This window comes from Castor canadensis, chromosome 1 (assembly GCF_047511655.1).
Source record: "Castor canadensis chromosome 1, mCasCan1.hap1v2, whole genome shotgun sequence".
NCBI classification, from domain to species: domain Eukaryota; kingdom Metazoa; phylum Chordata; class Mammalia; order Rodentia; family Castoridae; genus Castor; species Castor canadensis.
Genome location: NC_133386.1, coordinates 81,114,827 through 81,128,283, shown reverse-complemented (window position 1 = coordinate 81,128,283; position 13,457 = coordinate 81,114,827). Strand labels below are relative to the sequence as shown.

Below are 13,457 nucleotides of genomic sequence, written 5' to 3'. Positions count from 1 at the left end.
TTGGATATATCAGAAAAACTTGAAGGATACTATAGATAGAAATACACATATGTATGATCTAAAATTTTTCAGTAAATGAAAACTTTCAACTTTTTGTATGCATGTATTACCCCTCAAATATCCCTAATTTTGGCAAAACTCTTGCAATAAATAACCTCTATGGTCTTGACTGGGTAGGCTTCATTTTCTCACCACAGAGATGTCAATTACTTTGGTTTATTTGGTTTTGGAGGTTTTTTTGAGATGGGTCTCATTATGTTGCCTGACCTTGAACTCCTGTGCTCAAATGATCCTGACTCAGCCTCCCAAGGACAGCGGCCAGTTAGTGTCAGAAATATGCTCTGTCAATTTCACAGGGAATTAATAAAGTAGAAATAGATTGGGTACACCAGTGTCTTGACCATGTTCATGAGCTCCATGACCATTCTAGATGTTCTTAATAAATACAGTGTAAGTTGGTAACAGCCTAAACTCACCCTCTTCTAAGGCATGCTGGTTTTTTAACTCCATAATTATTAAGTTGAATCATAATTTAATTGGACTCAGAAAATATGGGCCAGTATAGCTTTATCACTTGGCCCTTGACTTAAGTAAGCTTACAGCTTCAATATACTACAAGGGAAAAAAACACCACTAAAATGATTCTTCATCTCTGAAAACATGCCACTAAGTAACAAGTGTCAACACCCTCACGTTACGGAACATAATAAAATAACTAATAAATATTAACCAAAGAATGTCTCTAAAAGCAATTAAATCAGGTATTTAAATAAAATGATTCCTTTATTCCCATGACTGAAATTTGATATAAGGAGGAGAAAGGGAGTGTATAAATAAAATATTTATTGAAGATTGCTCTACATGGTAATGTACAGGCTTTATTTATTTTTTTTGTATTCATTGGGTTTTCTGTGGTGCTAGAGATTATACCCAAATTGCACACATGCTAAGCACATGTTCTACCACTATCCATACAGTCTACATGCCTCATATAACCCAGACTAGCCCCAAACTTGCACTCCTCCTGCCTCAGCCTTCTAAATACTGAGATTATAGATACATGCCATCAGGCAGACACTTATTTATATTTTGGCAGTACTGGGGTGTGAACTCAGGCCCTTATGCTTGCTATGCAGGTGCTCCATCACTTAAATCACATCCCCACCCTTTTTTGCCTTACTTATTTTTTGAATAGGGTCTCACATTTATTCGCCAGAGCTGGTCTGGATTGAGATCATCCTATTTACACTTCCTACCTACCTGGGATGACAGGCGTATGCCACCATGCCCAGGTTTTATTGGTTGAAATGCATCTCACATACTTTTTGCCCAGGATGGCCTCAAACATTGATCCTCCTGATCTCCACCTCCCAAATATCTAGGATTACTGGCACTTCCTTATTTTTAATAAATTAGTAAGATAGTCACAATAAGTCTAGTCATTATTAGCTGACTTAGAAACCTATAGCAAAGCTTAAAATAAGTCCAGTAGCCTTTGTTTCATGTTACCCACAGCACAATTGCTGAGGGAGGCAGTTTATTCATTCAGCTACTATTCTGTTGTATTCTGGATACCAGGGCTAGGATCACTGAGCAAATCAAACACTGCTATCTTCATGGAGCTCACATTCGTGTGTAGAGGGACAAAAGCAAATCAAATAAATATAAGAGCATGTTAAAAGGTATGCTACAGAGAAAAAGCAGATAGGGAAACGGAGAACACTGTGTGTGTGGTGTGTGTGTCGTGTGTGCATTGTGTATATGTATGTGTGTATGGTGTGTGTGTGATGTGTGTATTGTGTGTATGTGTGTGGTTTGTGTATTCGTGTGTGAGGGAGTGTATTGTGTGTATGTGTGGTGGATGTGCATGTGCATGTGGTGTGCGTATGTGTGTGTGTAGTGTGTGTATGTGTTGGCAGGTGGTGTGTGTGTACTGTGTGTATTATGTGTATGTCTGTGTGGTGTGTATGTGTGTATGTATGTGTGTGGTGTGTGTATTGTATGTATGTGTTTGTGTGTATGTATGGGTGCGTCTGTGTGTGGTGTATGTATGTATCTGTGGTGTGTATTTGTGTATGTGTGTGTTGTGTGTGTATTTTATGTGTGTGTGGTGTATTGTATGAGTGTGTGTGGTGTGTATTGTGTGTGTAGGTGGTGCATGTGTATTGTGTGTGTGATGTGGGTACATGTGGTGTGTATGTGTGTGTAGCATGTATGTACGTGTGCAATGTGTGTGTAGGTGGTGTGTGTATTGTGTGTGTGTGGTATGTGTGGATTGTGTATGGTGTATATGTGTGTATGTGTATGTGCTGTGTATGTGTAGTGTGTGTATGTATGTCTGGTGTGTATGTGTGTATGTATATATTTGTGTGTGTATATATGGGTGTGTCTGTGTGTGGTGTATGGATATGTGTGGTTTGTGTATTGTGTGTGTGGAATGTGTGTATTGTGTATATGTAAGTGCATGCATGTTGTGTGTGTATTGTGTGCAGGTAGTGCGTGTGTATACATGTAGTGTGTATGTGTGCAGTGTGTGTATTGTGTGTGTGTAGTGTGTCTGTGGTGGGGTGTGTGGGGTGTGTGTATCTGTGTGGGTTGTGTGTGTGTAGTATTTTGTGTATGGTGTGTGTATGTGTGTGATGAGTGTGGTGTATGTATGTGTGTGTACAGGGTGTGGTGGGTGTATTGTGTGTGTATGTCTGTATATGTACGTCTGGTGTGAGTATTTTGTGTGTGGTGTGTGTGGTTTTTGTGTGCATATGTATGTGTGTGGTGTGTGGGGTGTGTGTGTATGTGTGTGGTGAGTGTTGTGTGTGTACTTTGTGTGTGGTGTGTGTGTGGTTTGTGTGTATTGTGTGTGTGGTGTGTACATGTGGGATGTGTGTGGGGTGTGTGTGTAGTAAGTGTGTAGTGTATGTGCGGGGTGTGTGTAGGTTGTGTGTGTAGTGTGTATTTTGTGTGTGTGGTGTGTGTGGTGTGGTGTGTGTATGTGTGTGGTGTGGTGTGTGTATGTGTGTGGTGTGTGTATGTGTGTGTATGTGGTGTGTTTGCAGTGTGTGGTGTGTGTGTGTGGTGTGTGTGTATGTGTGGGGTGTGAGGTTGTGTGTATGTGTATAGTAGGTGTGTGTATTGTGTGTGCTGTGTGTGTGTAGTGTGTGTAGTCGGTGTATTTTGTGTGTAGGTGTGTGTATGTCTGGTGTGTGTATTTTGTGGGTGGTGTGTGTGTAGTATGTATGTGTGTGTGGTTTGTATGGTGTATGTGTGTATGTGTGCGGTATGTATATGTGTGTGGTGCGCATATTGTGTGTATGTCTGTGCTGCTGGTGTATTGTGTGTATATGTGTGTGCTGTGTGTGTGTAGTGTGTGTGTGTGGTGTGTATTGTGTGTATGTATGTGTGTGGTGTGTTTCTGTATAGTGTGTGTGGTGTGTGTATTGTGTGTATGTGTCTGTGTCGTGTATTTATGTGCATGTGTGGTGTGTGTATTGTATGTATGTATGTGTGTGTGTGGAGTGTGTTTTGTATGTATGTGTGTGTGCATGTGGTGGGGTGTATTGTGTGTGTGTGTGTGGTGTGTGTATGCGTGTCGGTATGTTTGGTGTGTGTGTCATGTATGTGTGTATGTGTGTGTGGTGTGTGTAGTGTGTGCATTTGTGCTGTGTGCATGTGTGTGGAGGCATGTATTGTGTGTATGTGGGGGGGTGTATTTTGTGTGTGTATATTAATTGGGTGTGTGTATGTGTGTAGGTAGTGTGTGTGGTGTGTGAATTGTGTGTATGTGTTTGAATGTGTTGTGTGTATGTTTGGGTGTGTCTGTGTGGTTTGTATGTAATATTTCTGTGTGTATGTTTGGGGGGTGTGCATTTGTGTCTATATGTGTGGTGTGTGTTATCTGTTTGTGTAGTGTGTGTGTTGTGTGTGTGGTGTGTGTATTGTATGGGTGTGGTCGGTGTGTATTGTGAGTGCGGTGTGTTTATTTGTGTAGGTGGTGTGTGTATACTCTGTTTGGTGTGTAGTGTGTGTATGTACGTGTATGTATGTGAATGTGTGTATGTGTGTCTGGAGTGTGGTGTGTTATGTATGTGTGTGTATGTCTGCATGTATGTGTGTATGCATGTATGTGTGTTGTGTGTATGTATGTGTAGCGTGTGTATATTTGTGTGGTGTGTGTATTGTGTGTATGTAGATGTGTGTGTAGGGTGTGTTTTGTGTGTATGTTGGGGGTGTATTGTGTGTATGTATGTGTGGCATTTGTGTATGTGTGTGGTGTGTGTATTCTGTGTGTGTGGTGTGTATTGTGTACATGTATGTGCATGTGTGTTGGTTGCAGGTGATTCGTGTGTATTGTGTGTGTGGTGTGTAACCATGTGGTGTGTTTGTCTTGTGTGAGTAGTGTGTGTCTCTGTGGGGTGTGTGTATGTGTGTGAGGTATTTTGTGTGTGTTTGTGTGTATTGTGTGTATGTGCAGCTTGTGTGTATTGTGTGTATGTGTATGGGTGTGTTGTTTGTATGTGTGTGGTTGGTGTGTGTTTGTGTATTTGTGTGGTGGTTATATCGTATGTATGTGTGTGTGGTATGTGTGCATTTTATGTGTAGTTGCATGTGTATTGTGTGTGTATATGTGTGTGTATGTGTGTGTGTTGTATGTATGTTTGTATTTTGTGTGAAGGTGTGTGTAGTGTGTGTATGTGTGTACTGTGTGTAGTGTGTATGTGTGTTGTGTGTATGTATGTGTGTAGGTGTGTTTGTGGTATGTGTATCCATGTTTATGTGTGTGTATGTTTGCGTATATGTATGTGTGTGGTGTATGTGTATGTGTGCTGTATTTGTGTATGTGTGGGGGTGTGTGTGGTGTGTGTATTGTGTGCACGTGTGTATATCTGTGTGTATGTGTGTAGGTGGGTGGATTGTGTGGATTGTGTATGTTGTGTATATGTATGAATGTGGTTGTATTGTATATATGTATGTGTGTGGTGTGTGTATGTGTGCTGTACTTGTGTATGTGTGGGGGTGTGTATGGTGTGTGTATTGTGTGCATGTGTATATATCTGTGTGTATGTGTGTAGGTGTATGGATTGTGTGGATTGTGTATGGTGTGTATATGTATGAATCTGCTTGTATTGTTTACATGTATGTGTGTTGTGTGTATTTGTGTGTACTGTGTGTGGGGGTATATGTGAATTGTGTGTATGTGTGAATATCTGTGTAGTATGTGCATGTGTGTAGGTGGTGAGTGAGACTTGTGTGTATTGTGTGTGGTGTGTCTATGTGTGGTGTGTGTGGTTTGTGTGTATTGTGTCTGCGTGAAGGTGTGTATTGTGTTTATATGTGTGGATGTGTGTAATGTGTACATGTATGTGTTTGGTGTATGTGTGTATTGTGTGTATATCTGTGTATGTGTCTGCATGTGTGTGGGTAGTGTGCATACAGTGTGTATTTTGTGTGTGGTGTGTATCTGTGGTGACTGTGGTGTGTGTGTAGTGTGTTTGGTGTATGTATGTGTGTGTGTTGTGTATGTATATGTGTGTGGTGTGTGAGTGTGGTGTGTGGTGGGTATATTTTGTGTATGTGTGTATGTGGGGGGGTATTGTGTATAGATATGTGTGTGTATTTGTGTGTATGTGGTGTGTGTATATTGTGTGTATGTATGTGCCAGTGGTATGTGTATTTTCTGTATAGGTGTGTGCATTGTGTGTGTATGTGTGTGTGGTGTGTGTATGTGCATTTTGTGCGTAAGTGTGTGTGTTGTGTGTATAAATGTGTTTGAATATGTGTTGGGTGTGTGTATGTGTGTAGGAGGAGCGTGAATTTTGTTTATGTGTGTGTGGTGTGTGTATGTGTGTGTTGAATTGGGTTTTGTGAGTGTGTAGTGTGTGGTGGGGTGTATGTGAGTAGGGAGTGTGGGTATGTGTGTAAATTGTGTCTATGTGTGTGGTGTGTATTGTGTGTGGTGTGTGTATTGTGTGTATGTATGTATGTGTTTGGTGTGTGCAGTGGGTGTATTGTGTGTGAGTGTGTGGTGGGTGTGTATGTGTGTGTGTGAGATACTGTGAGTAGGTGTGTGTGTTTGTGTGCATGTGTATTTGTGGCATGTGTGTATTGTGTGTATGTGTGTGTGGTGGGTATATTGCATGTATGTATGTGTGTGTTGTGTGTGTGTATTTTGTGTGAAGTTGAGAATGTATTGTGTGTATGTGTGTGTGGTGTGTGTATGTGTGTAGGTGGTGTGTGTGTATTGACTGTATGTGTGTGTGGTGTATGCGTGTGTGTGTGTAATGTGTGTGCAGTGGGTGTATTGTGTGTGAGTGTGTGGTGGGTGTGTATGTCTGTGTGTGTGGTGTGTGTATTGTGTGTAGATGGTGTGTGTATGTGTGTACTGTGTGTATGTATGGGTGTGTCTGTGGTGTATGTGTGTGGGCTGTGTGTATATGTGTGAGTATCTTTGTGGGTGTATTGTGTGTATTGTTTGTATGTGTGTCTGTGGTGTGTGTGTGTGTGGAGGGTGTATTGTGTGTATGTGTGTGGTGTGTGTATTGTGTGTATGTCTGCATGTGTGGTGTGTGTATTGTGTGTATGTATGTGCAGGGTGGGGTGCGTTTGGTGTGTGTGTGTATGTGGGGGTTGTATTGTGTGTATATATTTGTGTGGTGTGTGTATGTGTGTCTGCATGTTTGTGTATACATGTGTGTGTGGTGTGTGTATAGATGTTTGTATGTACGTGTATGTGTGTATGTGTGTGTATGTATTGTGTGTGTATTGTGTGTCTGTAGGTGGTGTGTGTGTATGTCTGTGTGTGTGGTGTGTGTATTGTGTGTAGATGGTGTGTGTATGTGTGATTGTGTGTATTGATTGCATGCGTGTGTGGTGTATGCGTGTGTGTGTAATGTGTGTGGTGTGTATGTACTAATCATTTCTATGTATATTTGTGTGTGTCGTGTGTGTATGTGTATTGTGTGTGTGTGGTGTGTGTACGTGTGGTTTGTAGTGTGTGTATGTGTTTCTGTTTGGTGTTTGTGTATGGGTGTGTCTGTGGTATGAGTATGTATGTGTGGTGTGTGTATTGTGTTTGTAAGTGGTGCGTGTGCATTGTGTGTGTGTAGTGTGTGGTGAGTGTATTGTGTGTATGTGTGTGGGAGGGTGTATTTTGTGTATGTGTGTGTATGTGTGTATGCATGTATGTGTGGTGTGTATGTATGTGTGGTGTGTGTGTATGTGTGTGAGTGGGTATTGTGTAAAGGTGTGTGTGTGTGTGTGTGTTTGAGTGTAATGTGTGTATGTGTGGCGTGTGTGTATTGTGTGTATGTGTGTGGGTGTATTGTTTGTGTGTGTGGTTTGTGTGTTTCTGTATGTGTGTGATGGGTATATTGTGTCTTTGTATGTGAGTGTGGTGTGTGTATTTTGTGTGTAGGTGCATGGGTATTGTGTGTGTACATGTATGTGTATATGTGTGTGGTGTGTGCGTGTGTGTATTTTGTGTGTAGGAGTGTGTGTATTGTGTGTGTACATGTGTGTATGTGTGTGTGGTGTCAGTATGTGTGTGTTGTATGTGTGTTGTGTGAGTGGGTAGTGTGTGGGGGCGTGTATTTGGGGGGAGTGTGTATGTGTGTGTGTAGTGTGGGTAGTGTGTGAGTGGTGCGTGCATTATGTGTGTGGTGTGTGTATTTGTGTGCATCTGTGTGTATTGTGTTTATGTGTGCTGTGTATTGTGTGTGTGATGTGTGTATGTATGTGTGTGGTGTGTATGTGGTGGGTGTATTGTGTGTGTATGTGTGTGGTGTGTGTGTATCTGTGTGGGTGATATTGTGTGTAGGGTTGTGTGTGTTTGTGTGTACTGTGTGTATGTGCAGCATGTGTGTATTGTGTGCATGTATGTGGGCATATTGTTTGTGTGTGTGTGGTTTATGTGTGTTTGTGTATGTGTGTGTGGTGGGTATATTGTGTGTATGTATGTGAGTGTGTGGTGTGTGTGTATTTTGGGCGTAGGTGCATCTGTATTGTGTGTGTACATGTGTGTGTATGTGTGTGTTGTGTGTAGTGTATGTAAGTGTGTGGTGTGTATGTGTGTGTGGGTATGTGTGTGTGTGGTGTGTGTAGTGTGTGGTCTGTGTATGGTGTGTGTATTTGTGTGTGCGTGTATTGTGTGTATGTGTGTGGTGTGTGTATGTACATGCATGCATGTTTGTGTGTTGTGTGTGTAGTGTGTGTGGTGTGTGTATGTGTGCGTGTGGTGTGTGTATTTTCTGCGTATGTGTGTGTTGTGTGTGGGGGTATTGTGTGTAGGTATGTGTGTGTGCTTTTGTGTATTGTGTGTATGTGCAGCGTGAGTGTATTGTGCGAATGTGTGTGTGTGTGTTTTGTATGTGTCTGTGGTTTTTGTGTGTATGTGTGTGTGGTGGGTGTACTGTGTGTATGTGTGTGGGTGTACTGTTTGTAAGCGTGTGTGGTTTGTGTATGTGTGTGGTGGGTATGTTGTATGTATGTGAGTGTGCTGTGTGTATTTTGTGTGTAGGTGCATGTGTATTGTGTGTGTACATGTGTGTGTATGTGTGTGTATGTGTTTAGGTGGTGTGTGTATTGTTTGTATGTGTGTGTATTATGGATGTGTGTGTGGGGTGTGGGTGTGTGGGTATGTGTGTAGGTGGTGTGTGTGTAGTGTGTGTGGTGTGTGTGTATTGTGTGTATGTATGTGTTTGTGTAGTGTGTGTGGCGGGTGCATTGTGTGTGTATGTCTGTGTATGTCTGTGTGTGTTGTATATATGGTGTGTATGTGCGCTCTGTGTGTATTGTGTGTATGTATGTGGGTGTAGTGTTTGTATGAGTGTGTGGTTTGTGTTTGTGTGTGTGTGGTGGGTATATTGTGTGTATATCTGTGTGTATGTGTGTGGTGTATGCGTGTAGATGGTGTGTGCGTACTGTTTGCGTGTGTGTTGTGTGAGTGTGTAGTGTGTAAGTGTGTGGAGTGTATGTGTGGGACGGTGGGTATGTGTGTGTAGTGTGTAGTGGGAGTGGTGTGTGCATTGTGTGTATGTGTGTGGTGTGTGTATTTCTGTGTTTGTGTGTATTGTGTTTATTTGTGTGGTGTGTACTGTGTGTGTGGTGTTTGTATTGTGTGTATGTATGTGTGTGGTGGGTGTTTTGTGTGTGTTTGTGTGTGTGGTGTGTGGGGGGTATTGTGTGTAGGTATTTGTGTGTGTGTATTGTGTGTATGTGCAGCGTGTGTGTATTGTGTGTATGTGTGTGTGTTTTGTGTGTGGCAGGTATATTGTGTGTATGTATGTGCGTGTGTGGTGTTTGTGTATATGTGTAGGTGTCTGTGTATTGTGTGTGTACATGTGTGTGTATGTGTGCTGGGTGTATGTGAGTAGGTGGTGTGTGTGTATTATTTGTATGTGTGTGTGGTGTGTATATGTGTGTGTTGTATGTGTGTTGTATTAGTGTGTAGTGTGTGAAAGGGTGTGGGGTGTATGTTTCTGTGGGGGTGTGGGTATGTGTGTGGTGTGTGTGGTGTATGCATGTGGTGTGTGTGGTGTGTGGTGTATGTGAGTATGTGTGTGTTGTGTGCATGTGTGTGGTGTGGTTCTATGTGTGTGTGGTATGTGAGTATGTATGTGGGGGGTGTATTGTGTGTATGTATGTGTGGGGGTGTGTATTGTGTGTATGAATGTGTGTGGTGTCTGTATGTGTGTGTGGTGTGTAGTGAGTATATGTCTGTAGGTGGTGTTTGTGTATTGTGTGTAGGTGTGGTGTGTATTGTGTGTATGTCTGTGTGCTGTGCGTTTATGTTTATGTGTGTGTGGTGTATGTGTGTTGTGTGTGTATTGTGTGTATGTGTATGTGGTGTGTGTATGTGTGTGGTGTGTGTGTGTATGTGTTTGGTGGGTGTGTCTGTATGTAGGTGGTGTGTGTATTGTATGTATGTGCTGTGTGTAGATTGTGTGTGTGGTGGGTGTGTATGTATGCATACATGTGTGTGGTGGGTGTAGTGTGTGTATGTGCTTCTGTGTCGTGTGTGTATGTGTGTAGGTATGTATTTGTGTGTGCATATGTGTGGGTGTGTCTGTGGTGTGCGTATGTGCCATGTGTGTTTGTGTATGTGTGTGGTGTGTGTGTACTGTGGTATGTGTTTAGGTTGTGTGTGTGGTGTGTGTGTATGTATGTGTATGTGTGGTGTGTGATTGTGTGTGGTATGTGTGTATGTGTGCTGTGTGTGTGGTGTGTGTGGTGTATGTATGTGTGTCTTGTGTGTGGTGTGTGCATTGTCTGTATGTGTGTGGTGTGTGTATGTGTTTGTGTATGCATGTGTGGTGTATGTATGTACGTGTGTGTGTGGTGTATGCATGTGTGTGTGTGTTTGTGTATGTGTGTGTGTATGTGGTGTGTGTATGTATGTGTATGTGTATTGTGTGTGTGCATTGTGTTTATGTGTGTGTCTGGTGTTTGTGTGGTGTGTGTATCTTGTGTATGCATGTGTGGGGTATGTGTGTGTGTGTGTGTGTGTGTGTGTGTGTGTGTGCGCATGTGCGCGTTGTACTGGAGCTGAACTTAAGGCCATGCGCTTGCTAGGCTTGCTGGGTTTAGCTCTTGAGCCTTGCCCCCAGCCCGTAATTATAATTTTCCATGTCCTCTGATCATTAGTTTACATATCATCTGAAAATATATACTAAGTTTCATACTAGTATGCTTTACCTATGGGAATTTAGCTAAGTATAGCTTGATATTTGAGGAAAAGTGAGGGACTTGAGGATATGTTGAAGGTTTGATACCTGTTTATTAATAATATATTGTATTTCTCTTATGGGAGTATTGAGCTGCATTTCATAATATCAAGTTAAACGTTCAGAATTCTTAGCTAGTAGTGTGTGATAATTTTCTGATTATAAGAAAAGAGAAATTTATTATATTTGGAATATACCAAGTTACCTTTACTCAATCTGATAGATAATACAATGAACTAAAAAGTTATAAAACAAACTTTTTAAATTACAGACTTTATATGAACGGTACAGTAGTGGTGAAAGTCATGATTCTTCAGCATCCAAGACATTTGAAAAAAAGTTGGAAAAAAATGATATGTAGCTACTTAGAAGCTGTCAAATGACACTATAAAATATACTGAACCTTTATATTCTTCATTCTCTGGAAATCTACTCTTGAAAACAACTTTATTCTGAAATGTTATCGGTAAAATATCAGTAGATTTTCTGCAAAACAAAACTGTAAAAATAACCACTAATGTTACTGTATATATTAAATTAAATAAGTTTTTATCTGTTTTGTGCTTTTTCCTGTAAATTAATCTATTTGATAGTATTTCCAAGTCCACCAAGTTGTCCACTTGGAAGAGGGTGGACAACTGAAATATATTCCCAAGAACTATGTAAATAAAGCTTTAAGTGACACCAAAATTTCAAAATTGTAAAGTTATTTTCTTCAAGCAAATGTAGTGTTAGCATGGTAGTAAAATTCTTAATGATTAAGGGAAGTCTTGAAGCTTAGTAAATGAACTTCATCTAACTAAGATGAGCTTCAGCTTAGTAAATGAACTTGTAAAAAATAAAATTCCCAATGAATTTAAGTCGCCTCAATTACTGCTGCCTCTGCCCGCCCCCCAATTTTGCAGATCTTCTGCACAGCCTCTGCTTGTGCCAAGAGGACTTGCTTCACCTTTTCTCCCTCAGCGGTTTGCTGGATGCAGTGGCCTCGGCCTCAGCAGGCCAGTGCCCTGTGACAATGAGTTCCTTGTCAGTGCACGGACTTCCTGAGCCTCTACAGCTGTCTGCTTCTTACGCTGCATGACCCTCAATCTCAATCTCTTCCTCCCCTGTCTTCGGCTGCTCAGGGCCTCCTTGCAGTTCATAGGCCAACTGGGCCCCAGCAGACTTGACGCTGACCTCCTCACTGAACGCTGACTTTTGCGGTTTAAAGGCTCCCTTGGAGTCAACAATCTTTGTGCTGCATGCATTTCACGTCCAGCATTTCCTTCTTGCACTCAGCTTCACAGAGATGCCTGCTTCCTGTTCAGCCTCAGCCTCGCTAGTGTCACCATCTCTTTGGACCACGGCAGTCTGTGTCTTGCCCAGGGAGCTTAGATAGTCCATTTTGTCATACACGCCCCTGATGGTAAAGCTGAGGGTCTCGATGCCCATGTGGCCAATGTCAGGGGCTGGCACCTCCCACACCAGCTTGGCAAACTGGTCTCGGTCCTGAGAAACCTGCTCCAGAGTCAGGGCCCCAAGGATGGAGCGCAGATGCCCCTCCAGGGTTAAGGCTATGCCTCCGCATCTCTGTGTCCTCACAGCTGAGCTGCAATGCCAGCAATCTCTAGGGGACTCCTCTGAGCCTCGGGGAAACGCCACCAGACTCAGGCCCAGCCGCCAAACATGTACTGTCTATAGATGGAACCACAGCAGCCCCCTGAAACCGCCAGCGCCTCGTTGGGCCCCACCATGTGGTAATTTTCCATGGCGCTGGTGTGAGGGAAGGCCCTCGCCACGCGGACCTGGACAGTAGCAGTGGGGGACGCCCAGCCCATCCTGCCACCCCTGGTTTTCTTTATCTGTTGCTCCCCCCTCTTTTTTAAGTGCTGGGGCTCAAACCCAGGGCCTTGTGCATGCTAGGCAAATGGTCTGCACTAAACCCCAATCCTCCTTAGAGTCTCTTGACTCAGTCTCATAACTTACTTAAAGGTACAAATTGAGCATCTCTAATCTGAAAATCCAAAATGCTTCAAAATTTTAAACTTCGAGCACCACTGTGACCCACAAGCGGAAAAGTTTACAACTGATCCCTTGTGGTAGATTGCAGTCAAAACACAGGCACACACACAAAAATTTTTTAATGACCTTTAGGCTACACGTATAAGGTGTATGTGAAATATATGGATTTTGTATTTGGACTTGGGTCTCATCCCCAAGAATTTCATTGTGTACATGCAAATATTCCAAAATCAGAAAAAATCCAAAACACTGCTAGTCCACAAGATTTCCAGCAAGGATAGTCAAATCTGTGTTATCACAAACTACTCTGTTAATTTTCAAAAAGATTTTTAATAGACTTTTTCTTTAAGAGCAGTTTTATGTTCACAGCAAAATTAAGCAGAAAATACAGAATTCCTGTATATCCTTTACCTTCATTCACAGACAGCCTCCACCACTTTTAGCATTCTTGGTGCTGTATGTCCTATGGCTTTTCATATGTTGAATGACTTGTATCTACCATCATATATCCTACAAAGTAGTCTCAGTTCCCTGATAATTCCCTTGCCCTTCCTCCTCCTTCCCTGCCCCTCAACCCTTGGCAACTTCTAGTCATTTTTCTTTTCCATGAATGTTATAGGTGGAATCATATAGTGACTTCTTTCACTAGTAATATGCATGTAAGCTTCCTCCACGTCTTTATGACTTGATAGCTCATTTCTTTTTAACGCCGATTAATAGTCCATTGTAGGGATGAATCAC

General features: G+C 42.1%; 1 pseudogene; it reads right to left on the bottom strand.

The window, feature by feature from the left end:
- Nucleotides 1-11,571: 11,571 nt before the first annotated feature.
- Nucleotides 11,572-12,463, bottom strand: LOC109674692 (flotillin-2-like; annotated as a pseudogene).
- Between the last annotated feature and the right edge of the window lie 994 nt (nt 12,464-13,457).